This window comes from Myiozetetes cayanensis, unplaced genomic scaffold (assembly GCF_022539395.1).
Source record: "Myiozetetes cayanensis isolate MyiCay16 unplaced genomic scaffold, myiCay2020 scf2-11, whole genome shotgun sequence".
Lineage (NCBI taxonomy): Eukaryota > Metazoa > Chordata > Aves > Passeriformes > Tyrannidae > Myiozetetes > Myiozetetes cayanensis.
In genome coordinates this window covers 21,869,199-21,895,616 of record NW_026087411.1, presented here as the reverse complement: position 1 = coordinate 21,895,616, position 26,418 = coordinate 21,869,199, and the positions used below count along the sequence as shown (strand labels likewise).

Here is a 26,418-nt window from a genome sequence, read left to right as displayed (position 1 = left end):
TTGGGGGTATTGGATGGTTTATGATCCCTTCTAAGACATGACGGCTGCTTCTCATGTCAGCACAGTTGGTCCAGTTATGCCCCATCAAACCTTCCCCAAGGAGAAAGGGGAAAGTTTTACAACTGAGTTGAGTAAAGGATGACAATTACCATGATTAAAGGCATTATCCAGCCTTGCAGGATTTGCCTCTTATTGGCCTCAAGGCTGAAGCAAATCACCCTGGTGCCTCCACAATTAAGTCATGAACCATTAAAAATCCACTCTCTCACAGATGCCACAACAGTTAGGGAGCTAAGATGAGCCCTGTGGATTAGATTTCCACCTTGGCAATTGTGATTTAAGAATTCCATGCTCTTTTCTTGCTGCCTGCAGTCTACACAGTGTGGGTGAAACCTGGAAGCTTAGAAGTGTCAACAGCAGCTGTGCACAAATGACATGATGGTTTCCAAATTCTCCATCATCCTTCAGATTTATGCTAGTCATTCCCTGTCCTGTAACATTGGAAAAGTGCTTTGGAGCTGGTAAGAAACAAATGAAAAGGCCTTTTTTATTCTGCACTAACAGGCTATGAAAATAAAGAGAAGTTCAGATTTGCGCCTCCAGTCTCCTGCTGCATCTTGTAACAGTAAGGACACAGTCCCACTGCTCCTCAGGATGTCAGCCAAGAGCTTGCAGACCAGTTAAGGCATGACAGGACCTGGCCTCAGTGTTGGCTGCACCTGGACAGACAATGGAAAATTACTTATTGTAAGAGAAGGTTCTGAACATGAGAGATAGCAAGAGTGAGAAGCTGATAAAAGTTACAGATAACTCCATGAGAAACAATCAGGTTTCACTGGTGGGCAGGAAAATAAGATGATGTATGTCTAGTACCTTTGGCAGTTTGGGATGCCACAGAAGTTTAAGAACTGTGATCTGGGGTCAGACTAAAGGTCTGTCTCCAAATGTGACCAAAAGCATGTGCCGAGAGATAGCTACAACAATGGCAAACATGGTGATATTTCTTTTAAACTCTGTACTAGCTCCCAGCACTTTTCAGCTCAGGCTTTTCCAGACAAAATCATTATCCACTCAGTATCCTTAACTGAAGCTCTTCCATAAACCTATCCCATCTCCTCTGGGATTCATATGCGCTGTCTCACCTGCACATCTTTCAGCAAGATCCTCCACAGATCTCCAATCTGTTGTACAGAGAACCCCTTCCCTCTGGTTGTTTACAAACTTGTCACTTCTTATCTTCATTTGATGTCAGCTATGGTAGTTGAAAAACAGCCTATGACAAAACACACCTTCTTCTGTTCCCTTCTTCCCTGGGGGACTTAATCACATACCTTCCCTTCCATCTCCCCACATTAAAGGCATATTTTATTGCCTTCATATACAAAAACGGTGGGCACAGTCTACATAAAAGAAATATGATCCTTTCTCCAGTAAACTACTTATTTTAGCTTCAGTGGATTTTTCAAACAGACCTTACATAGCCTAGGTGACATTTTGGCTTTGCCCAAATCTCTTGTGCCACCCACTGAAGAATAATGTGTCCGGCATCAGGACACCCACAATTTGAAAGGACCATGCTATCACTGCAGTCATCCACTTGACATCTGCTCCTGTCCATGGGCCAGATCTGCCATTTGGGATCACAATGTGAAAGATGCTGTGGATGTAGGTGGAGTCATCCTGCTGTCACAGAGGTATGAGCATGTTTTGCTGGAAGGCAGGCAAAAGGCTAGAGAGCTTAAAAGTGGAGGACAGGGTGATGAGCTCTGCATCAGCTCTTTTTCTGCACACCTAATATAGTATTTCTGTAAAAACAGGTCTGTGACTATTTCTGATTAATTTGGTTATAAAAGGAATAGGATATAGCAGTGGCTATGGGTGCCCATTTGGAAGAAATCACTAGCATGTCATTAAATATTTAACATTCCAAATTTAATTTGTTAAATCTGCTGGGAGCATTTTCCAGATTGCTTGCAACATGCTTGAGGAGCGGTTCCAGGTCAGCAGGGACTTTAGCCCTGCTTGCTTACCCTTACCCTGGGGTAGAAGGAAAAGTGAAGGATTTGACTTTTTTTTCAGCTCTCCCTTTTTAGAATAAATGGCTCGGCACCCCAACTGGTTGTAAAACCAAGTCACTGCAGTGCAGCTGTTCTGATTTACACCAGCTGAAGGCCTGGCCTCCAGTACAGAAGAAATGGGCTCCCAGTTTAATTATTTCATCCCTGGTATGGCATTAATAATATGGGAATAAATTTAATGCTGCTAAGTAACAGCAATGCAGAAGATTTTGTCACATGCATGACAATTAATGTGTGGTGCATGGTATTTCTGCTTCTCTTGAGTTCCCTTTTAAATGATACTCCTTGTGATTTGAATTTCAAAGAGTACTTCTCCTAGTATTTCTCATTATTGATGGTGACTGTTCACAGGAGCAGCTCAGTGCTGCTTTGTTGGCTCACCGGTTTTGATTCCATGCCCAGATGCTAAGGACAGAAGCATGCAATTAATTTGGAAGCACAACCCTTCACTGATTTCAGCTGGGAGATTTTTCTTCACCACCACAGGCTTGATTTGTCCCTGTCTACCTTTAATATTGTCTTTACATGGAAAATGTCTTACTTTTCCACTATAGACTGCTTTGTGAGAAGCAATCTCAAAATTCTGCTTCCCTGTAGGAATATACAAGGAGACCAGTAATGCCCTCACTATTGTGAAGAAAAAGAGACCTGATTTTTGGGACACTGATGAGCAAGGTGAAAAGGAAAAGGAGTTTGGGATCCAGACCTCTTCCCCTGGACAGGAAGGACAGGAGACAAAAAAATACCTTTTTTTCTCAAGATCATGCCTTTTTTACCTGGAATGATAGGGGCCTTTGAGGATCTAGACTTCCTGAGGAGCTTCCCTGAACACATTCATCCCCACTCCCTCGTGCTCTGACCCTCAAAGCTCTGGCTAGGTTAGAACAAGTGGAGCATACCTGCCTCAAAAGCATCTCCAATCATCTGAGCAGGATGCCACGTTGGGAGCTAAGGCACTAGGAAGACAGCATGCAGATGAGTCACTCCTAGGCTTTCTGCATTACACAGGGCATGCAGAGAATCTCCAGAGTACCTCTAGGGTATTTGTTAGGACATTTGCTTGGGAAAAACCTGTCCTCTGTCTAGAGCAGCTACTCCATGGGAGAAAAAACCCATCATATATAAAAGGTAGATAAGCACAAGGAAATTAATAAGAAAGATAAATTTATGTTCCCCTCTGCAATTTAAGTTATTTCAAATGAGCATTCCTGGCAACTAGTCTTTTTCAGCCAGGTGGATCAATTCCTTCAATTTCATTCAAGTGAAATGTTTGTGGGACCACTAAAGAGTATTCAAGCCATTTCTCCTCAGCTATACTACTTACTAACCATGTCCTATCATTTTGACCTGTCTCCTCATGTTTGCCCTTCCACAAGTTTTTCTATCAGCATCACTGTATGGCAGCAAAAAAACATGTGTGTGTATTCAACAGCCACCTCTTCCAGAAGAATTTTTTTGCTTCTTTTTCTTTTTTTTTATTTCTAAGGTAGAATTCTCTTGAGTTACATGCCTGTCTTTAGTTAAGACTGACTTTTATAGACCTCATCTGGCCCTTACTGAAAAATGGTAAAGTTTTTTCATTAGAGTTGCTTCTTAGCAGAAATTCCTTTAAGCTTAGGGGGTTTTGTGATTTTGTTCTTTTTTTCTTTTCAGCAGATGTTTGTTCTCATAGAGAACTTTTGCTTTCAAAAGGAAAATCAAACCTTTCTCCTCAATGTTTAAGTGTTCCGACTTTTCCCATTTTCATTAATGGAAAACCACAGTGTTTAAGATTGTGTGGCTTATTTTTGAATAGTTTTGAAAAGTTTCATAAAGAACCCTTCCATATTTCATGGCTCATTCATAGGGCTATCCAATTAAAGACACTTTGGATAAACAACCCAATACTTTTGAACTCCAAATGTCTGGCTTTTTGGTGCTAGATCACTGCCAATCTTTTTCTTCTTCTTTCTTCTACTGACAAAATACCACTATATTATACCAGTCTTTATGGGTGTCTTGTAAATTTTCTTTGCTTGATTAGTACAGATTCTCTCTTATAAAATAACTTGTCTACATTACATGCATCTTGCTGGCAAGCAGTTAGTCTGCCATCTTTATCCACCTCTTGTAATCTCCCTGTTCTGTAAATTACTGGAATAACTGGGTCAGTAACTCCTCTTTCTTACATTTCTGTGTAACAGAAGAAGGGAGGCAGAGATAATCCAGGCTTTGGGATTTATAGGAGTCATTACTTCATAAATAATGAGTGATAACAGTATTGAAAAAGTGACTTTTTCTCTTTTTTTTTTTTCAGTCCAAAAATCTCATTTAATCCAGAGAAACGCAGAGCAGGGTCCCATAGGGAAATTTTCGACTGATCACCAAGAGGAAAACTTACAGCAAACTATGCTGAGCATACAAAATGCAGAAATCATCACAGTCTGCTCAACACAGTTGACAAAACAGAATTACTGAATCCAAATTGGTATGTACAGCCACAGCTCTGACCTCAGAGCTGGTCAGTTGAAGATTGCTGAGGGTGTGCTAGTGCTATCACCTCAAGTTCCTGTAATTTCCAACTACAACACACTTACAGGAAGGACAAGGAAGAATTCAGTTACACTTCATGAAAAACAGCTTTAGCTGGGATGAATTGGCATGACTGATGAGATTATACTGATTTTCATCAGGCAAAACCCTAAGGATCCTATGGACCATAACCCTATCTTAACTCTACTGTTTGGAAAGTGTAAAACACATGAACAGTGGGCTTTACGTTTAAACAGAAAATAGAAGTATGACTATATTCTCATTTTTTCATATGCCAAAAGAATTGGATGCAGACTGCAGAGACTGTGATTTCAGGTGGCAATGGTTTATGTTTTGTCCATCTTTCTTCCCCATCTTAACACATCCTCTCATGATTATCGTTACTTCTTATTTTTCTGGAGGAAGCTAAGCACTTTCAGTGTAATTATTCTCTGGGATACACTGAAACCCCAAATAGCTCATTCTTTAGGGCCAGTTAAACAAATGGGATGAGAAAGTACTCAAACATCTTGCAAAAAATCCTGAGGAAATCCTTGTCTTTCATCTCTATGAACATCTGAAGCTTCAAGGAAAATGTTCACTGAAAAGGCAAATTTAAAGAATGCCAAGACATTCACATTTTGTTGGAGTGTGTGCCTTTGATGTGTATGATAAGGCCTTTCTCCTCCCACCACTGCTTTGCTGCTGCAGAATGTCATGCCTTGGCTTCTTCAAACACAGGTTTTCCAAGTGTCTCAAGTACCAGCTGGAGTATTCTCCAAAAATTACTTACTAGCACTCCTTGCTCGTTGGGACACAATATGTCTCCCAGTGAAGGCAGTGGTAGAGAGGGATCATGAATTTCTCTAACTCCTTTGGACTTGGGGTTCTACAGTTTGCTCCACAATGACCCTTTAGTATAGTTTTGTTCCAAAAGTAATCATCAGGGAAAACTATTACATTTGTCTCCAGCCTAATGCAATTGCTTCTCTGGCATTTCAGTGTCTTGGATCTACATGATCACACTGGGAACATAACATCTGATAGATTTTCATGTGTGATGCACATATACAACTGCAATGTATGTTCTATGTACCTTTCACTGGGATTCTGGCCATAGCAGTCATCCAGAGTCCATCTGGCACACTTTTTCCCAGGAAAGATTGCTTAAGGCTAATTTTCCTATATGGAACCTTAAAAAGTTCTTCATTAATTTTGTTGGGACACCGACTTTTGAACCTTGGTCTGAGTTCAAGAGTGAGGAAGTGAGATACAGTACAGTCATGTGTGGATTCCAAATGCTGTGACAACTTTCCAAAGAAATCTACAGAATTTGTATATTTTATGAGATCATACTGACACTGAAAATCCTTGGGCTACTTGACACATGTTCTAAAACCTAGGCCATGGTCAAAAGGAGTATCTCCAAGTCAAAGATAACCTGCCTGTGTTCTTGTTGTGATGATGAACCCAAAGGGAAGTCTTTTTCTGTTGTATCCGTGTGAAGGTCAGGCACCACATGCAGCAGGTTGTTTAAGCTGCTGCTGCCTTGTGCTCTGCCTCTCTGCCTGTGGAACCAAAAGCAAGTTTCCTATCTGTGAAGGCAGCACATATAGGGCAGCTGAGTTGCTGGTGTCTCTCTGCCTATAGCTGTAGGACATAGAGCTGATTCTGTGATTCTATGACTATGGGGTTTTGTGCTATTGCACTGGCCAACCATAGCTATTTCATGGGCTTTTAGAGTCTTGTGAATTCATCTGCAGAAGTTAACACTAGGACACAGCACTGTGTTCTTGAACAATATACCATGAACTACACAGGCCAGGACACACTCCCTGAAGGGGTTAGGTCTATTGTCTTTTGAGCCTTCAAGGTGAGCAGAAATTTATATCAATGCCTGCTTCAAGAAGATCTAATTTAAATACCAGGGCCATGAAGGATGTAAGTTTCTTTGATCATCCACTGGTGATCAGTATTCCACATCATCCTTCTCCATTGGACTATAATTCAGCAGCTATCTCCACCATGGCAAGTCTACCTTTCTGAGCCAGGAACATGTAGTAAGAAACCTGTGCAGGAAATACAGAAGAACAGATGCTCTGTGCCGTTGATACAACTTCTTCAAGCTGTTGTCTAATGCTTTTATAGTACTGCAAATATAGGCCAGAAATTCCATCTCCTGGGTAGCAGCTCAGAGCAGGGATGTCCAGGATGAGCCATGGCTTCAATTAGGTTGTTTCCCCCAGTTCTGTGAGGAAAACATGCTCTGTCTTGAAGCTGAAAGGAAGCAACAGCAAACCTGACCTGCTGTAACATCCCAAGTTCTTATCATGAGCTCATCAATGGGGTTTTACATTAAAAATATACAAGGCTCCAAACCTGCCTGACGGATTTATTGAAATTGCCTTCAGTTCTTTTATACCTTGAGGCCACACATGGGAAAAATGCTACAACACTTTTCAAAGGGTCAAAGTAATACACTTTTGCTGGCAAGCTGTGGAAAATTAGGGAACTTGGCAAAAGTTTAAAACAATCATTCAGTCAACATAAAGCATTTCACAAAGCATTGATTCAGCAAATCACAACCCATCCAGGTTTAAGTTATCCAATTATCAAGAAAAGGAAACTGAGAGAAGAGGGAAAAGTAAAGAAAGAGAGAGGGAGAAAGAGAGAATTATAGCTACCGCCTTAAATACAGCATAGATCCAGCTGTTAGACATCCAAGAAACGGTGGGGCGATGAACCATGTGGTGGCTGCCTGGTGCTGATTTTATTGCTCTGGACTCCTGTGGGCACTGCTTCTAGGTGGGCTTCCAGTTTGCCAGCGGTACACGTCTGAGTTAGAGATCCAGGGGGTGTGGTGTGGGGTGTCAGGTGTGCCAATGGCTAATAGCCATTCTGGACTGGCTCCAGGGTTGGGGAGGAGGAATGGGGTAGTGCACTGTCCAGCCTTGGCCCCTCCCCCACCCCCCCGGTGTTGTTTCAAGCCATTTTTAACTTTAATAACCTTTTTCAGTCCCTCACAGCTGCCTCCTCAGCCTGCAGCTTCCACTGATGTTATTGGAATTTGCAATAATGGGGACACATTCGTGGTGCATAAATGTGAATCCCACTGGTTAAAAGGGCAGAAGATAAAGGAAACTTCACCAAGGGAAGTAAGTTAATTTTCAATTGTATATTTCCATATTTCCAGCCCTTGATTGAAGTTAGAATTTCAAAGAATTGTAGAATCATAGAATAGTTGGGCTCTGAAAGGACCTTTAAAGGCCATCTAGTCCAACCCCCTGAAATACACAGAGACATCTTTGTCTTGTTTAATGACAATATACTGGGGAGGCGGGACCTCTAATGAGATGACCCCTCCTCCCCTTATTATTTCCCTCCCCCCAATATATATAGAGAGAAGAAATTATGAGGAGTCTGAATGAAGCAAAAATAACAATTTTACTAAAAAGGGGAACAACAACAATAGTAGCAGAATATTACCTAACCCCACCTTCCCAGGCTAAAACAAAACCTGGAAGGCTATTTCATCTGAAAGGTTTTATGCTGCTGAGGTGCTGGTGTGAGTTCTGGTGCGGCAGTGGCGTGGGTGCACAGGGGACCTGGCACAGAGTGGGCCAGGTGCAACTCCAGGGCTTGCCATTGCAAGTGGCAAGGGCACTGCGAAACAGCTCCGAAAGCAACAGTAGTGTGGGGGCCAGGGCAACCTCCAAAGTGCTCCAACACTGGATGGCTGGGTGTCCCAGCAAGGCTCCAAGAGTCCATGATGGTCTGGCAGCCAAAGCCAAGAAAAGAGAGGGCCACTTCTGGCCTATGCTCATTCTTTATCTTCTGTTCCCCAAGCTCCTGGGATGTGCCACTCCAGGGAACCACCTTTCTGGTGGGTCCTGAAACAGCTTGAAAAATTTTCTCTAGCCCTGCTCCAGCAGGGGAAGTGGTGCCTCCCTCCTGCTTTTGGATGATGTGACGGGATGAATATTCATTACTGAAATTCGGTTCCCCAATCTCTCAAATTAACTAATTTGATCCCTGAGCAGACTGTAGGATGCTGGTACAAATCTGCTCCAGGGGAAGAGATGGTTTCCACTGAGACACTGAGAGCTGTAGCTCCCAGGCAACCCTGTATTTGGGCAAGCACACAGGGACACAGAGAAGCAGTGATTGCATCATGGTAACCACAGTCACAGCAGTTTGGCATGGATATGGACTTGCCCTCGGCTGAAGTTAAGCTAAATGCTGAGGCTGAGGTTCTACTTGTTCCCTGAAGTAGGCACAGCCCTGTCTGAGCATGGGAGTCTATGTCAAAGCAGTTGTTTCTCCTCTTTGCCCTTCCCACAGGTCCTGTGTCTGTCCCAGGATGGATGCTGAGCAGGGGCAACTAGAAACACTCAGCCAAGTGCTAAATGTTTTATGCTATTGCCTGATTGTTTTTAAACTGTGCTTACTTGGCAACACGCCTCTCAGGACTGGTTATGTAAGATTAGAGATGTTTTTTCCTAATGCGGCACTGTGACTTGTAAACCCGTTGTGCACTGGTAACAGCTGAAGAGCCTGCATTTAAAACTGGAACTACAGCAGCATTTACTGCATCCTTGTTAGTACTACACAACTGGGGTTTTTTTAAATTTTGCTTAATTATCTATGATAAAAGGGAAGGAGAGAGATAAAGCAATGTAATTCTGGTGAGATCGACTGTTGTCTTGCCATTTTCAGAAATAACCTTTAAGGAGTCTCAGAAAGGACAAAGGATGGCATAGCAAGCATGGCTGAGTTGACCTCATTGTTTCCAGAAAATAATGTACTTTCTATTGCATTTTTTCATAGTCCATTCAAAATGTGAAGGACCAACTATTACAGCCACCAGCATGTGCCATTATCTCAGCAGTGATGGATGACAGTCTGTCAATCACCCCTTGTGGTTGCAGATGCTTGCTCTTCTCAGCATCCTGACAGGAGGAGTGCCATAGCCAGATAGAGCTGTTGGCAGCCCTCAGCCCTTCCCACAGCTGCAAGGATGAAACAACCCCGGCTTTCCCAGCCTCTGCAGACTACAGCACTCTATGTGCAATTCTTTCAGGTTTATACGTGTAGAAAATCACATCAGTACTAGGTAGAAACCTGGAGCAACTGAGAGCAGAGGAAATTGATGTTGACCTGCCCATTTGCCTTTTGCCATTACTAGTCTGCCTGTACACTGAGGTTCACTTAAAAAAAACACCTGTTTCCTGCTGATGAAGTGAGATTCCTTTAATTTATGCCATGCTGGAATTTGAAGCTCCTTGGCACACCTTAAATTTGTAATTCGCTGTTAGTGCTAAGGGGAACCTGACTGGGAAGTTGCAATCTGATGACACTATCTACAGGGAGATGAGGAAGATCCAACTCTTTCTCTTGGTGAGAGAGCTTTTGACTGTTTGGGAGATGCTGTGGAATATAGGGAGGCTTCCTAAACTTTTCTCATTAGCTCACTTCATTAATTGAGACTGGTGCTAGCTGCATGCTTAAGCAGACCATTAATCTCAGCTCTGCACACCACCAAATCTCTGACAAAAGTGAAGATGGGCTAGGCTGGAATAATAAATCTGCCTAGAAACAAAAACAGGAGCTTCTGCTTCTTGCATATATTGAGCCATGGCTTGTGAGTTCAGTGGGAAGACTCAATGACTGAATGTGATCTAGGTACATTCATGTGAACTCCTCAGCCCTCTGGTGTATAGCACAGCTAGCCAAAGAGTGCTTTTGGGGTTCTTTTCAGGATTTGAGGCAGATGATGAATCTGTTCTGCCTTACGTCTCCAGGAGAGTAAGAGAAACTTCCTCCTGCACAATCCCATTAAGACTTAGGTTCTTATCAGGGAACCTGAGGAAGCAGTGGAAACAGTCACAAGAACAGAAAAGACAGTTGTCTGAAAACCACCCCTTACCCACATGGTTCTCTTCCCATGTCTAAAAAGGACCAAGATCAATACTGGAACTATTACTTCTTGTTTATTCTATTCCCACTCTGTGTTCTTTACGCATCATCAGAACAAGGATTAGCTTCATTGGGCTGCAGTTATAAATCTGGTTATAAAGAAACATAAGGAGCATTGTGGAGAGAATCTTATTCATGTCAGGCAGTATTTTCTGAGTTGTCTCAGTATAGGAAGAAGGGCTAGGCTAAACATATCTGTTGAAACATTCTAGTGTGTAGAAGTCATTTTTAAAAGATGAAAATTCCTCTCCTCCCCCCACATTTACGTTTCTCTCTTTCCTTTTTTTTTTTTTTTTTTTTAGCATTATATTCGTCAATAAAGATTTTCAGGTAATTTATTTCCAAATCAGTTCCTTCTAACATTTGCTCTTCAGGGGGGGGTGGGGGGTGGGGGGTGTCATTTTTTCCACTCTCCACAAGATTGTGGCTGAGGGTCAAGAGACAGTAGAGTCTTCATCACTTCTTTGGGATTAACCCCTGTCGTAGGTTTGAAAAGGGATGTTGGAATTTATTTTTTTTTCCCCTAGGGTCCCCTCCCATCATGTTTCTTCCGGGATGGAGGGGGAGTCAGGGTGGGGGTGGAGCGGAGCAGCACATTCTGGGCCGGACGGGAGAAAGAAGAAGGGGAGGTCTGCCAGGGTAGCGCAGTTGCCACAGAGACAGATGGTGGAGTTTTTTGTCCGGGGTTTTTTGGATTTGGTCCGTGGTTTCTCCACTCCCCGCCCCCGGGGAATTGGAACTTTGTTTTGTTTCTTTTGAAAGTTTTTGATTGCACCATTTGTTGTTTATTCAGATTTTGTTAATAAAAAGCCAGTTTTCCCTTTTCCACACTTCTACCCGAAGTTTCTTAATTTCTAAGTTGTAATCTTGTTAAACTAAGACAACCCCATGCAAAAAAAGGTTTGCTTAGAAGCAAGAGGGATCTCAGCATAAAAAGTATTAATGTTTAAAATGTGTGGGTTGTACTGACTGGATGATCTGGTGATGCCTTCTGCTCCCCAGGGACCATATTAGAGATCTGGCTGACCCATGTCCACTGAACAGAAACCAAGATGTGTCTTTGGCCCCTGCAGACACAGGGACAGCAACTGCTGTGCAGCCCAAAACCTGCTGTGAATTCCAGGCACCAAGGTGGGTTTGGCTTGGATCCTTCAGTACCAGCCTAGGAAGGTTCTTGCAGCTATGCTCCAACTTTGGTCCTCCCAGCCTCTGAAGAGACTTGGACAAGGAAGGAAAGAAAACTCTTAGCTTATACATATTATATTATGTATCTATATATACATATATATGCATATACATATTAGCTTCACATTCAGTTTTTTTATACAGATGCTATTGGTTACTTAAGCATTAAGGTTTTTGAAAAGCTATTCACACCAAAGAAAGTATCTGAAATAAAAACATGTTCAAAAATGGCTTTTCCATGCTCTCCATTAAGACAGTGGAGTTTGTACTTAGCTGCAGGACCTGGCTGGCATTGCCTCCAGCAGCATCCGCCCTAGCTAGATGCCTGGAGCAAGAGCACCTGACTGACAGGAGCGACCAGGGAAACTGCAACTGCTGGTGCTGGCAGGTGAGGCACAGAGATGGTGAGTGAAGTTGATGTGAGTGACCTCATGTAGGGATCAAATAGATAAATGTTCAAATTTTGATTGTTAATCAAATAGATTTGCTATTTTCATTGAGTATGAAGAGGTAACTAACCTTTTTTTTTTTTCATACTTTAGACAATAGATCTGCAAGGAATAGATCTGTATCAGGAACAGTGTGGCCGACAGGTCCTGGGAAGTGATTCTTCCCCTGTACTCAGCACTGGTGAGGCCACACCTGGAGTACTGTGTCCAGTTTTGGGCCCCTCAGTTCAGGAAGGATATTGAGGTGCTGGAGCAGGTCCGGAGAAGAGCAACAAGACTGCTGAAGGGACTTGAGCACAAGTCCTATGAGGAGAGGCTAAGGGAGCTGGAGGTGTTTAGTCTGGAGAAGAGGAGGTTCAGGGGAGACCTCATCACTCTCTACAACTCCCTGAAAGGAGGTTGTAGCCAGGTGGGGGTCAGTCTCTTCTCCCAGGCAGCTATCAGTAAGACAACAGGGCATGGTCTTAAGCTCTGCCAGAGGAAGTTTAGGTTAGATATTAGGAAGAAATTCTCTACAGAGAGGGAAATCAGGCATTGGAATGGGCTGCCCAGGGCAGTGGTGGATTCTCTGTCCCTGGAGGTTTTTAAGATGCGACAGGATGTGGTACTTAGTGCCATGCTCTAGTGGCCAAGGTGTTGTTAAATCAAGGGTTGGACTTGATGATCTTAGAGGTCTTTTCCAACCTGGCTGATTCTATGATTCTATGAGTCTGTGGTTCTATGATTAATCAAGAAGAGGAGCAGGAGACGTCCTTTCAACCCTGCAAGTTCTATGATTCTATGAATCTACGAAAAGTAGCCTATGTTAAAGCACTTCTGGTTTGCGCCTGGTCCACCCTGTGCATCAGCAAGCCAACAGCACACATGGGGTGGGGTGAGTGCTCACTGTGACTAACAGAAGGAGAAATGTGTACAATCAGAATGAAAACCTGAGGTACTTGATGGAGGCAACTTACTCATGCAACAGCTGTGGCATTTGATTGATTTCCCTGCCTGACCTGAGTCATGGGAAAACAACCAAAGGGTTATTTCAGCTGACTGACATGACCCACTCTGGAGGGACGTGACTAGGATGTCTGTAGCTGAATACATTGAAAAAATAGTTTTATTACTCTATATTTGTTATTTATTTTTATCACCAGAACTACCTGGAATTCACACAAAAATTCTGCAAGTCCAGACAGCACTGAACTATTCACTCTATACTCCGACTTCATGAACCAGGCTCATCCCAGGGGAATGGAAGGGGCAAAATAGTCTTGCTATATTGCAGAGTGGAAATAGTAAACACAAGAACAAGTGGGATATGTCAGAGAAAAATCAACAAAACATCCTATCATCAGGTCAGTTAATGTTCTTTGGGAGGACTCTGGATGTTTCTTTAAAAAGGTCCATCTACAAAGATAGCTCTTAAAATCCATCAAGGAAAAACTGGGTCTAGCATGTTACAGATTTACAGTCAGCCCAAGGTAGGGAGTTAGGGTTTGTTTTCAAAGTGCAAGGAGATTGCTGAAGATATCTTCCCTTCTCATTGACCTGTGCTACCCATTATATTCATATGGGACATGAGGAAGAACTTCAGTAGGGCAATTACCAAGACTGCGGATGATACAGAATTGCCTAGGATAATGATGGTTTTTAAGTGAAGAGTAGAAAATGGGTCTCTTGAGTAAGTGGTCTGCAAAATGGCAAAGGAAATTTAGTGTCATCTGGAAAGAAATTATAATATGGAAAAGCAATGTTTACAATACACTAATGTTGCACTAGTTATTAAGACTCACAATGCAGAGCTAGAGTTACTCTGAATAATGTGGTTATCTGAAAATATGGAAGAGGTACATGAATACATCTGCACTGCTTTCTCCATGACCTGGATTAGTGTATAGTCTGCTTCAGCCCCAACTGTAGGTGTTGAGCTCTGTGCCAGTACCTGGGAGTGACCTCAAATATGCACACTCTGCTCTAGGTGGGGAAAAAAGTCTACAACTTATTGCTCAGGTGTTTGGCTTTTTTATCAGTTGTCCAACTCCTGTGCTATTCAGGGATGAGGGCCCACTACAACCCTCTTCTGCACCAGTCTGTGGAGGATATAAGCTATCTCATCCTTCCTATGCTGAGGCTTGACCTCTTCAGCCTGAGTTGTCACCACCCCATGTGGTTTACTTCTGCAAGTTCTTGACTTGATCTTTGGTATGTTATATTGGAAGAAACCTTCCAAAACAGGGAGGTACCCAGCATGAGAAGCATGTTTTGTCTGTAACTGTGCACACTGAATGACACTTGATTTGGAGAAGTTGAGCTCAGAAGAAATAAAGTTTGAGCATTAGAAAGAAGGACCAAAAAATAAGAATTTGCTTTGCTTCATCCTGCTTCTCTGATGTCTTCTGCTGATTTCTAACTCCTTTCTCTTCAGGATCTAGAGCCCCAGAGGAAACACTGTGGTGAACGCACAGCTAACTTACATCAAGACAACAATGACCTGAAAGTGCTACCACTTTCCTCAATACCAGGCATCCTCCCTGTCAGTGTCTTGTATTTTGAAACACTTGTGGTCTTACAATAAAACCAGTTTCCAATTTACACATTTTGACTCCCCAGTACAAAATCCCAGGACACTATCCTCTTGCCTTTATGGATATCTTTTCATCTGCTAAAATTTTTCATATTTGCACATTTTTTCTTACAGTCCTGCGTGCCCCATAGAACAGGTTCTTCAAAAGGCAAAGAAAAGACTGGGGCAAGCAGCATCCTACCTTTTATCAAAACCTTTCTTTTATGTCTCATATATACCTCATGAACAGTGTGAAATGAAACATTCCATCTTACAGTTTGGCTGTAATTGTCATTTAATTTACTTGTGATCCTACAGCTTCTCTTTTATTCCCAGTCCTTATTTCTTACAGAGGATCCCAAATACATCAATTTTATCAATATGACCTGCTCACATATCTCACACTTGGGTGATCATCTTTGTTCTAAAGAATCTCATGTTCACAGCCTGTTTCTAGTGGTACTAATAAAAACCTCTTTCCATCCTTTTTTGAGAAACCATCCCTGTTTTCCACCTTCTTCTTAAAAATTAAAGAGAAAAAAAAAGGAAAGGAAAATATTCAAATTCTACACCCGATATTCTCTTTTTCAACAGTTCATCACTGTGTACCTCATTTGTTATCTTTCTAATATATTCCTCCAGCAGGATTATGCTGCTTCACTAAAGTTTTGACCTGTCACTTTTTCACTATTTATACAGTTATCATTAAATGTTCCTGTCATATCTTCACGTTGTTGTTTTTTCTCTTCATCTTTCCCAGCAATGTATAACCTGCTCTTGCTTCAGTGCGTGGACAGTAGCATACATAGCACAGCTGCTGCTGTTGTTCTTATTACCACCATAATGGCTGAGGCAAAAAAGAGAGAAGCAGCTTTAGGCATCGTACAAATACAGACAATCCCTGACCAAAAAAAAGAAAGGGGGAAAGCTCTAGTTTTGTTCAGAATAATTCTGAAATTATTCCTATAAGTATCCTACTCGTCCTTTAAAATATTCATTTTTACCCATTGTAAAGTTATTACTAAATGCAATGTGTTCAGCCCTCCGTTTTTTTGACAGTCTACTATTTTCCATTAGTTCTCCCTCACCACCTCCCTTTCTAGCTAGTTTTAGCAACAACGTTGGAGCAGGTGATCTCTCTAAGACTTCACTTGCCACAGTTTTCCTATGTGCTTTGATACGTGGAATCCAGCCATGTATTAAGTGCTGCAATAACTACAGGTTCCCAGGTTTTTGAGAAACCTAGCCTTCATTTAATAGTTTTACAGTGGTCTGTCCCCCTTGTCCACCTCTCTTGGCAAAAAAAACCCCTGCTGGATTGGCTTGTTTTATCAACATTTTAGTCCTGAGATCAGATCTTCACACTGGAAATGCGTTTATTCCCAGCCAGCCACCACTGCCCGGTGCTGTTTAGTAAATCAGCAGACTGAACTTATGCACTCAACCCAGCCTGTGTGGAGAGGGTAACACTGAGCCCCAGTGAGCAGAGCTTCATTCTGTTTCTGCAACACGTCACCCACCTACAGAGCAGATCAAGGAAGATGTTACATGGTAGCAGCAGGAGAAGAGTCACTCAGCTACAGAGAGCTTGGAGGGAAGCTAGACACCATCTCATCCTAACAGGAGGGCTAGAGAGCTGTATGGGCAGTACATAAGGCATGTTGGGACACTGGTGAGTTGCCATTGGATATTAGGAAAAAAGAAATCACTGTAAGGGTTATCAAGCGTTGGAACAGGCTTCACAGAGATGTGGTTGACTCACTGTTCTTGGAGGTATTTAAAAGATGTGTAGATAGGGTGCTTAGGGACATGTTTTAGTGGTGGACTTTGCACTATTGGCTTTACAGTTGGACTTGATTATCTTAAGAGTCTTTTTCCTCCTAAACAGTTCTATGATTCTGTAATTCTATGACAGTGGACAGTCAGGAAGGTTCCCAGTCTGTTCTGCCCCCTGGTGATGGTTCTGGGAGATTATTGCAGTAATGCTGTTTGGGTTTATTTTCTTGCAGTATAATATTTCTTTGAATTGGGATTGAAGAAAAGGAGGACACCAGGGTGAAGGAACTTCAGGATGTGGAAATTTCAAACCCTGTCCCTGGTTTGAGAAGTATTCTCTGGCCAAGACAGCACTTTTCACTTCTGTGGAATGGCAATATTTGTGGCTGGTAGTGGAACCCTTTATTTATTAATATATGGAAGACACTATATTAATGCAATGTTATTTTCCCTGGAAAATAAAGGCAGGCTAAAAATAGTGTAAGTACGTTTTGACAGACCATTTCTTATTTTCTTTTTATGTTCAGTTCCTTTGAGTCTGTCTTTTTCTTGTTAGGAAAGCATAATTAACATTTTAATTTTCATTTCATTACCTGGCCCAGGTTTTGGTACTCTGTAGGCAACCACTAATCATTTAGTCCCCAAAATGAGCTGAAGGCTTCTTGGTGCAAGGAACATTAAAGATATAGAGGGAACAGACCCTGCTCTGGCTGGAGGCAGTGGAAGGAAACTGACCTACCTGTAATCAGACTGAATACAGGTCTACAGGTGTCGAGTTTCCTACCCCTATCACAATACTTATGCCTCCCTGATGAACAGGAGGCACAAATGTAGATGCAGATGCACTCTCACTTGGGACTGGCATGGAAACACCTAAAAGATCCCAGCTGAAAGCTCTCTGTACTATAATTAGAACAAGGCTGCCTGGAAAGCTTTTCATGTCTGTGGCAAGGCAGAGTTCTAGGATCCAACCATAAAGAAAAGCAAAGACTTTCTGAGGTAGCTTTCCCAGCTCTTTAATGCTATCATTTTGGACCAAAGCTCTTAAACTGTTTTGGCTTTCTATTGAAGCAACCCTGGGGTTGAAAAAGTATGCTTAGCACTGTACCCCCAAGCCACTGGATGCCCACCTCAACGGACTCCCATATTAGTGTGCCTCATGGAGAGGCTGTACAGAAGCAGGGAAGGAAAACCAACCTCCAGGTGCTCCTTCATGAAAGAGAACAACCAACTGTAGACAGTCAACAGAAAAAAATCAAGATCTGTACCCTCCCTCACACAGGTGTGGTTTTTTTTCAAATTATGTAATTTTAATAAAACTATATAAAATAAATTTTATATAATTTATATCAATATTGTGTCAATTCATTTTAAAATATTTTATAATGTTATATGAATTTTATATAAAGCATTTCTGAAGGTCTGTGAAGGTTGTGGTGGGAAGGAGGTATTTGGGGAACAGGTGAAGAAGGAGACAGAAAAAAACATGAGGAAGAGGAGGAACAGAAAGAGCAGGAGGAATACCTCCTCCTCTTGCTAGCCTGATTTTCATGTTCCTTCTCACCAGATAGGCTGCAGGTATGGGATACACCTAGTACCTCGCTAACACTGCCTCTGTCACTAGCAGGCTCAAACTTAAGGTAACAGGCTTGAAATTTAGGATGCTGAATATTGGGGCCTGGGACCCCTTCTCTGGCTGAGGAGGCAGGTCCAGCATAATGGGGTGGAGTTATCTGTTAAATATATAAAAAGGAAGGCTAGGAGAGAGGCTCAAGCACTGTACACGAGTCATCAGCATTAGCACTTCCCCCTGTCGTGGCTTTGACATAGTCACAAGTGGCAACATGAGAGAGGAAAAGGTAATTTATCAGGGACAAGGCAATGCCATTTACCCGTTGGGATGGCTCCTGCTTATTTGCAGGGAGAACATAGCCCTAGGGGCTGCCAGCAGCATAAAGGTGGTAAGAGTCAGTCTTTATTTCAGCATTTGAGACAATCTCTTGAAAATTTATTGTAGCAAGTGCCTCCTGACTTGAAAGTACCAAACAGCTTTGGGCAAGACCTGAGATAAAGGAGGTTTGGGAGTGTGAGGATTCTTCACTTTGTTTGCTTCAGCAGTGTCAACAATGAAAGATCCTAGCACTTGGATGAATGACTTGTCTTCATCTGACAGGCAACTCCATGAAAGTTTTAACAATACCATTAATAGTTATGCATGGGCTGACTTACATGGGAGCCTCCCTCCTCGAATACTCTGTGCTGAAGGAGCTGTGCTGAAGCAGGATTGTCTGCATATGAATTACTCACGGTTTTAATGGCTGAGCATTTTTGCCCATGTGTTAGTGCAGACAAACTGCATATTGAAAGGCTAAAAACTTTGTTCCCTCCAAACTCCTTCAACTCATTTGGTGATAGGGGAGCATATTAATGTTGTCGCCTGGTATTCCCAACACATCTGAGGAACTCCTATGACAATACAAGACTCCTTGGGGAGAGGATGGAGGAATGGGCAGGAAAAAATGATCAGGGATTCTGTAATTCACGTTTGAAGCAGGGTTCTCATTTTGCTTACTTTGTTCTCTGCTAGACATTTGTAAATATACTGAATTCTTTTTGAAAATGAAACCTCTTTTGACATTTCTGAAAGCTTCCACATTCAGAGCTTGTTCTGTTCCTTGGCTTTTAGAGGCAACCACAACTATGCTGCAAGTGAATGAAAACCCACAGATCTTTAAATGTCTCCAGTGACCAGAGTTTTAAACCTAAAAGCCCTTTGGATTAGATAGAAATACTTTTGCTGTATCCCAAAATTGGCTTCTGCAAGAAGAACAGAAGATGAAATGTTTTTTCAAGCACTTGGTGCCTCTTATAGTGGTGATATAAATTATTTTCTAGCACTCATCTTAGTCTTATATCCACTGAAGCAAGAGAAGCTGAGTGTCGCCTACCTGAAAATCACATGGAGTATTTCTCAGAACCTAACTCTGTGGTGCCTACCAACAGTGCTTTGCTCAATGCCTCCAGCTGTGTAATTCCCACTGCTAAGTTAGACAGGAGGTTAGGAGTTAAACTGAGCAGGAGGCCTGTTGTTCCAGCCCGGGATAAAAAGAACTAAATGCTGTTTTTCCAGAGCATAAATCCAGTAACATGGTTGAGAATACCTCTGCAACTGCAGTGTCAGTTTTTGAAAAGCAGAATTTGTTCTGGTGGGTTTTCCTTTTTCTGCTTGTGTGTTTTGTTTGCCATTTATCTGAGTTTTACTTTGTTTTCTAATTGCTTTCTCTAAGGCAGATAAGGATTTTCCTTGGGTAGTATGTTTTGGCAGATGACCACTATGAATGTTATAGATGCTGGTAGCTGTAGGGTTGTAATTTTGTGTTATTTCATGTATACCTGCTGTTTCCCAGGTTTGATGGAGAGATGGTAGGGGCAGTTCTGACTGCAAAGCTTGTGAGCTGTACCTGGATAAATAGATGCATTAAGCATATGGCCCTTCACATTACAGCAATAACCTTGTGTACTGAAGAGCACATTACTTTCACTCTAGGCTTGCACTGCAGATGATTTCTCAGAGCAATAGCCAGATACTCCTTGAACTACTGCCTTCAAAATAGCTTTACAAAACTGGAACTAGTTTCTGGAGCATGATTTTTACCCTCAGAGCTTGTTTTAACCCCCTATAGCATGTTTGCTTTGCATTTGATATGTGCAGGATCAAACCCAGAAGCAAGATGAAGAAAAAAATTATTTAGGCTATTTTTTGGATAGCAGTGCATTCTAGCATACCTCCCTCTGAATAGCCTGAGTGTTTTAAAAGAGAGTTGAGCTAAAGTAGGACTGAGGGAATTGAAGGAAGTGAATATGGGTTTTGTCAGCCTCTGGCAGTGGAAGCAACAGGTTCTGCATATTTACTGATTATAATGTGCTCTACATACTGGAAGGGGGTATTCAGAGCTTATGATGGGTGTCTTTACTATGCCTGGTTCAGAAATCAGAATGAATAAATGATAAGCAGTGGGATGCAATCAGACTGCTAACAAGCTATTTTGACTTGATTACATGCATGAGAAGGAGGGAGGGAAGGAAGGAGAGAGGGAGCCAAGCTGGGCTGTGAGCTCTGAACAGGTACAGAAGAGCTGAGGGCTCAGTGAAGAGCATGCCGGACCTTGTCACCAGGCTTGTTAGCATGTGACTGAGCAGCTGGAGGAGTAGATATCCTTACAAATCATGCAAATCATGCATATAGTATCCCTTAGGATATGTTCCCTTAGGGAACACTGGTGCACTCAGGAGACTGACCTGATGGGCATGTGGAGCTGAGCAGCCCTCACGTGTGTCCTTATGTGGTGGCCTCTCTTCATGCACAGTAGCTTCAAAGTGAATAGGAAACAACAAAGGGGAAGGGACACCCTTGCCTAGTAGGAATTACTAAGGCATTTGGTGCCCAAAGAGCTTCTCAGACCTGGGATATTCCACATGGCACAACCATCTCTTCCTGGTGGCTCCTCTTGCCAAAGTCCCCTGCAGCCTTTCCAGTGCTTTGCAGTGGTCACCTTGCTAGCAGAAAAGCACAGGAGCTTGGCCACTACTCAAGCCTGGGTCTCTGAACACTTGGAGAGTCAGTCCATCATCATGTCAGTGGTGACTTCCCACTGAACTTTCACCTCAGAAAGAAAGCTGAAGATCTTTACCCTTACCTTCTTCCATTTCTCTAGTGTAAGCACTTCTGGCATGTGTCCTCCCTGTCTGAATATGGGACTAAGTCTGATAGTACATTTTACTGACTTCATATTCCATGTAGACTCGTTTCAGCATTGTTATTTGTCAGTGTAATGAATAAATAAGGCTCTGGACCCAAAAGAAGCCTTAGTAATTAATTTTTAATAGTTTTGGGGTTTTTTTTCATTCTGGCATCTTTTTCGCAGGTAAATAAATTATAAAATGTCTGTCAATACAGGAAAGTTGGAAAGGAGTCCAATTTTTTTTTTTTTTTGCTAGTTTGCCTAACATGAAGAAAAAAAGTCCTTCCATTTGAATTACATACACAATGACTAATCTTTCATTCTGCTGTGGAAGGATTTGCTTGGGGAATACAAAATATTACATACCTACTGCTTTTGATAAATTTAATCCTCTCCCCAGCAGCACCATTAGGAGCCTAATTTGAATTTACAGCAAAGCCTAGATAACAATTTTTTTACTGCAACAGCATAAACAGCCCCTCATGTGAATGAGAATCAGGCCCATTGTGTCTCCACAGATATCAGAGGGCATTTGTGAGAGAATTTAATTCACTAAAATCTTCATTTTCTTAAGGGCGTGTGGTGGTGTTCTTGTCAAATCTGGACAAAAGAACCCCAAAACACTTCAGAGTAAAGGATTTCATGCAGTGAGACAGAGATACCCAGATAAGGCTCTGCAAGGACAGCATGGCTTGGCGTTAAGCTGCAGACCCACAGATCAAGGCAGACCTCTGTACTTGGAGCCTTTTTCTCTGGTTCTCTCCATAAAAAAAATAAGAAAACCTCACTGCCAACCCACACTTCCCTCCCTCAGTTGTATAGGATTGTTGCAGTTTGGAGGCGTTTCTGGAGGGTCACTCCCGGTCGCTCTGTGAAGGTTTCCAGGGCTGAGATCACCCCCCCTGCCGCCCGTCCCTCGTGGCAGGGACAGGCGGTGGAGGCACCTATGCCAGGAGACAGAGACCACACAGCACGCAGGGAGTCCAGCAGCGAAGAGAGCGATTTATTGATCTAACAACGGCTTAAGTACCTTTTGGAGGGATCACAGGGTGACCAGTGAGAGTACAGGACCTCTTACAAACAACCAATGATGACAAGGGGTTAACAAGATGAGTTTCTAGTTATCTCTCAGACATTCCACAGGTATAGTGAGGGGTTTATGGAAACAAGAAGGGTTACACAAAGGTTTAAAATCACCATCTTGGACACGTGGTCAATTTAACAATATTACAAGCTCCTGCATTCTTTTTATGTAACAGAGTTACCCCAACATACGATATCTTCTGTTTTGACTTTGTACCATTTTTGCCATAACTTGCAGAAAGTGAGTCACTCGGTCACTCGGAGCAAGCTGGAGACAAGTCAAGGAGAGTCTAAGGAAATGCTATATTCCCCTGCTGTGGCAGATCCCTTAGACTGTGCCACTGAAAGGTGAGCTCTTCTCTTGGCTCTTGCATGAGGCCTTATGGTAGAAAGTAGGTGAAGAAGAGAAGTCATCCAAAGAGAAGTCCTCTTCTGTTGTGCGTGCTCAGGTGGTGATTCCTATGCACCCTGCATCTATTCTCCCCTCCAAGATGAACCGGAGGGGCAGGGCTTGGCTGCAAGGATGCTCTAGATGAGAGAAAGAGTCCTCCCGTTAGAAGTTTGGGTTGAACAGTCCCTGGGACAAAAGGGACAGAGAAATGCCTGAAGGCTTGGGATTATATGGCCACAAGTTTCTACTTGTTTATATCTGCAGACCAGGAGAAATAAACTCCCTAACCTCTGGAGCAAAAGAGAGCTGCTACATTTTGCAGAAGAGACTGGGTTTAGTCCTACAAGGAGAGAGAGGCAGGCTGTGCATCTCTGTAGTCCTACTTTATTGTCAGTCATCCACAGCAGGACACAGTGATGGATAAGGCAGGGCAGCACATCTCCTGCTGTGCTGGAAGAGTTTTATTCTCACTGTGTGCTGGGTCCCTGTGTGAGCCTGGGTGGGGTCGAGCCCTGACATCTGCACTGCTGTGGTGAGAGCAGCTGCACTCTGAGAGGATGCTGGAGGCACAATTTGTCAAGAAAAGTAATATTTTTTATGGGAGTAGTTTATGGAGATGGATAAAAGGGACAAGCTTTAGAGTTCCCAGCTCCTTCTTCATGTCTGAAATAGGAGCAGCAAGAGACAAACCAGGGAACTGAAATTCATAACTCTGGACACTAAACAACGTGGGCTTGATAGAGATATTTTTTTAAGGCATTTTATGTTTCTGATCCCCTCCTCTCAGTTTTCAACTTCTTTTTAAACCAGCAATAAATTACCTGCTGCTATTTTTTTTTTTCTCCCTCTCTTTCCCAAGGACTGAATGACTTTTTTATTTCTCCTCATGTTAAAAAGGTCCCTCCTGCACTTACTGGATACTAAATACCTTTTCTTACCTATGATGTCACCAAGTTAATGAATGCATGTGCACAGGGTCTTGTTTCCAAACTCAAGTACTTCGAACCACAAATTTTAACAACCATGGCTGGATCCATTCCAGTATCACTTCAGGGGCTTAGTCACTCGGCACAGGCAAATGAAGTAGAGATTATCCCTCGACTCTTCCCACAGATGAGCCTGAAAATGGCATATGGAGACTCAGGTCTCAGCCAACCCCAAGCCTCTCTGAAAGGACATGTTTCTCTTTGTTAGGCATCTAGAGTTTAAACAGTGTAAATCTGGAGCTCATCATTTCTAAAAGTAGGGCTACTACATAGGCAAGTGAATTCTAGGGAATTGTTAAAGCTTTTTCCTTTGAAAGAACAGCAACAGTGTTGTTTCCTAGCATCCAGCCCTAGACAGCAGCACATCCAGATCAGATGAGCTTCCCAGGATGCCTCCTCCTCTTTATGAGGATACTGTTTTCACGAGATATGACAGCAGAGCAAGACCCAGCATTTGCAAGTGTGATTGAATACCTCAGATACAACCTCTGTGGCTTTTACAGAAGCCAAATGGGCTGTGAGTGCTGAGCAAATGCCATGGTGGATGCCTGGGTCCCTGGATCCTTCTGTCAGGGTTAGGCACCTTGGTATTGAGACTGGATAAGGCAAGAAACCTGCCAGACCTCTGAGTCCCTCAGCCTTTAACGCTATGGTCTCCCTCAGTGGGCAGAAAGGGTAGGTGAGAATAGCAGGTAAAAATGAATCTTGCTTATAATGAAAATTAACATTTTGGGGGCAAATAGGGGCTCAGCAGTGATACATTGCTGCATTTCAGATACCTGTATGAGCCCATGGGCACCACCCACCATGCCTCCCAGTACATCCACAACTGTACTTTCCATGAGGGTCACGAGATAACTTTAGTGAAATGAGGGGCATGCCTCTGAGTTTTCTTGGTCCTGGTAATAGCTGTTTTGCCAAATATGTTGAATGTAAACTGAGGACAAATGGGGAAAGTTTGAGAAGGCATTTTTGTGATGTGATTTTTGCATCAATATTAAAACAGTAGAGGTGATTGTTCTGTAAAGAAAGACCTCTGGAGGAACAACACATCACAATCTCAAGCAGTCTGTGCAAGTCTGTCCATTTTCTTCCCATCCCTCTTACCTCTTGCTCTGCACAGCTTCTGCTTTCAGCCAGTTCTGGAATGCCTTTGCAAATGTGTTTCAGGGAGATGGCAGCCACAGCTGTTGTTTTGGACAAGTGTCTGTTGTTTTGGACAAGCTCAATAAGCTGCCAGGGGATGGTAGTCAGAGGTGATGATATTTAGTAAGAATTTGGTGAAAAGATTAAGCAGGAAAATGGAGAAAGAAATAGGAGAGCCAGAACTGTTAATTTGAATGCTTCTTTTAAGAGAACTGTTTTGGTTTTTTTCACTTCCAAACAACTTTTTAGGGATAAATTTAGCTCTGTGTGTTTAAAATAAATAAGGAGGCCTTGAAGTGAAGTCACCACCTCATTTTAGTTAAATCGAATATCTCTGTTTACTGAAAGTATTTAAGGGAGCTTGAAGTTTCGTTTCAGACAACTTAAAAGTATTTCTACAATTATTATTATGGTTTAGCTACTGAACTGAAAAATTATTTATTTGCACAGCTCTAATTAAGACCGAAGGAAACTTATTTAAATGCTTTGATTAATTATGCTTTTATTCCCAGCTGAAGCGAAGTGAGAATTCCAAGTCAAAGGAAAGTATTGCTTCTCTTTTCTTATGCGTATATTTCCTTCCACTGGGGCAAGTGCTGGGGTCTGCTTCCTGACCGAAGTGTTCATTTACTTTTTGTCTGTCCCATGCCTATTGTGGCAGGAGCTGAAGTAATTTGCTTCCAGGTCTCAGTGGCGTATTAATATTAAACAAGAAGAAACACATTGATTTTTCATGTTCACCCCATTGTTTTCCACACCTCTTACTCTCACTTCTAAATGTTTCATTAGCAATGCACTATCTGGGGGTCTGGAACAAGGGAGAGGGAAATAAAAGAAGGGTGCAAATTTGAATGCTGATATAATTTCAGCTGAAAATTGTAATGCTTTGGTTAATAACAGAAGTGTTCCTCTGTGGAAACACACCCTGTGCTTCTGCAGGTTTTCTGCTGCAGACTCTTTTGCCCTCTACAGAAGGGCAAGGAAGGAATCTCTCAGGGGAGTGCCTGGACCGTGGAGTTTTTTGGAAGCTTTTTGGTGGTGGTGGGTGAAATAAAAATGTTAAATTCCCAAAATGTAGAAGGAAGTGCTCTGCCCATCTGTTGGCACAGCTGGCTGTGCTGCCAGTTGTTCTGCCTGCAGGCACTGTGGTTCATCAGGGGAACAGACATTCTTTCCCATACATGAGTGCTAAGGCTCTGCTTACCTCCTCTGCTTCTTTTAAAACACATTTCATATGACAAATGGCCAATTGATAGAGCTATGACTTTCTTTTTTTTTCTCAAAACATCAATAGGTGTTGCAGCTGTCTGCTGTCAAAAATGCGATTCACTGTGACTCTTACTCAAGCTGAACTGTTCTGAAATAATTTCTATTCTCCTTAAACTGCATTTGAATTTCCCTTAAAGCAGTTGCTTGATGCTGCCCAGGGCTTGACCATCTCTCACAATCAGAGTTTTTTCCAGTAAGAAAGAAAAGTATCTTAAAGCTCTGCACTCCCTTCTGGACCCAGTCTCAGTAGTATTCCTTCATTTGCATAATTCCAC

At 42.4% G+C, this 26,418-nt stretch overlaps 1 protein-coding gene across 11 annotated transcripts in view; it reads left to right on the top strand.

Moving 5' to 3' along the window:
- Positions 1-20,535, top strand: part of LOC126640379 (uncharacterized) — a 28,403-nt gene extending 7,868 nt beyond the window's left edge. For 8 of the 11 annotated variants that reach the window (XR_007629022.1, XR_007629019.1, XR_007629020.1 and 5 more), the window contains 4 exons: positions 7,606-7,744; positions 10,868-10,895; positions 11,568-11,696; positions 12,024-20,535. The gene's annotated coding sequence lies outside the window, so the exon portion shown is untranslated. Of the gene's footprint in view, positions 1-7,605; positions 7,745-10,867; positions 10,896-11,567; positions 11,987-12,023 lie in introns of those variants that run through there. The other 3 variants (XR_007629023.1, XR_007629024.1, XR_007629014.1) reach the window with 3 other exon arrangements.
- The last annotated feature ends 5,883 nt before the right edge of the window (positions 20,536-26,418 follow it).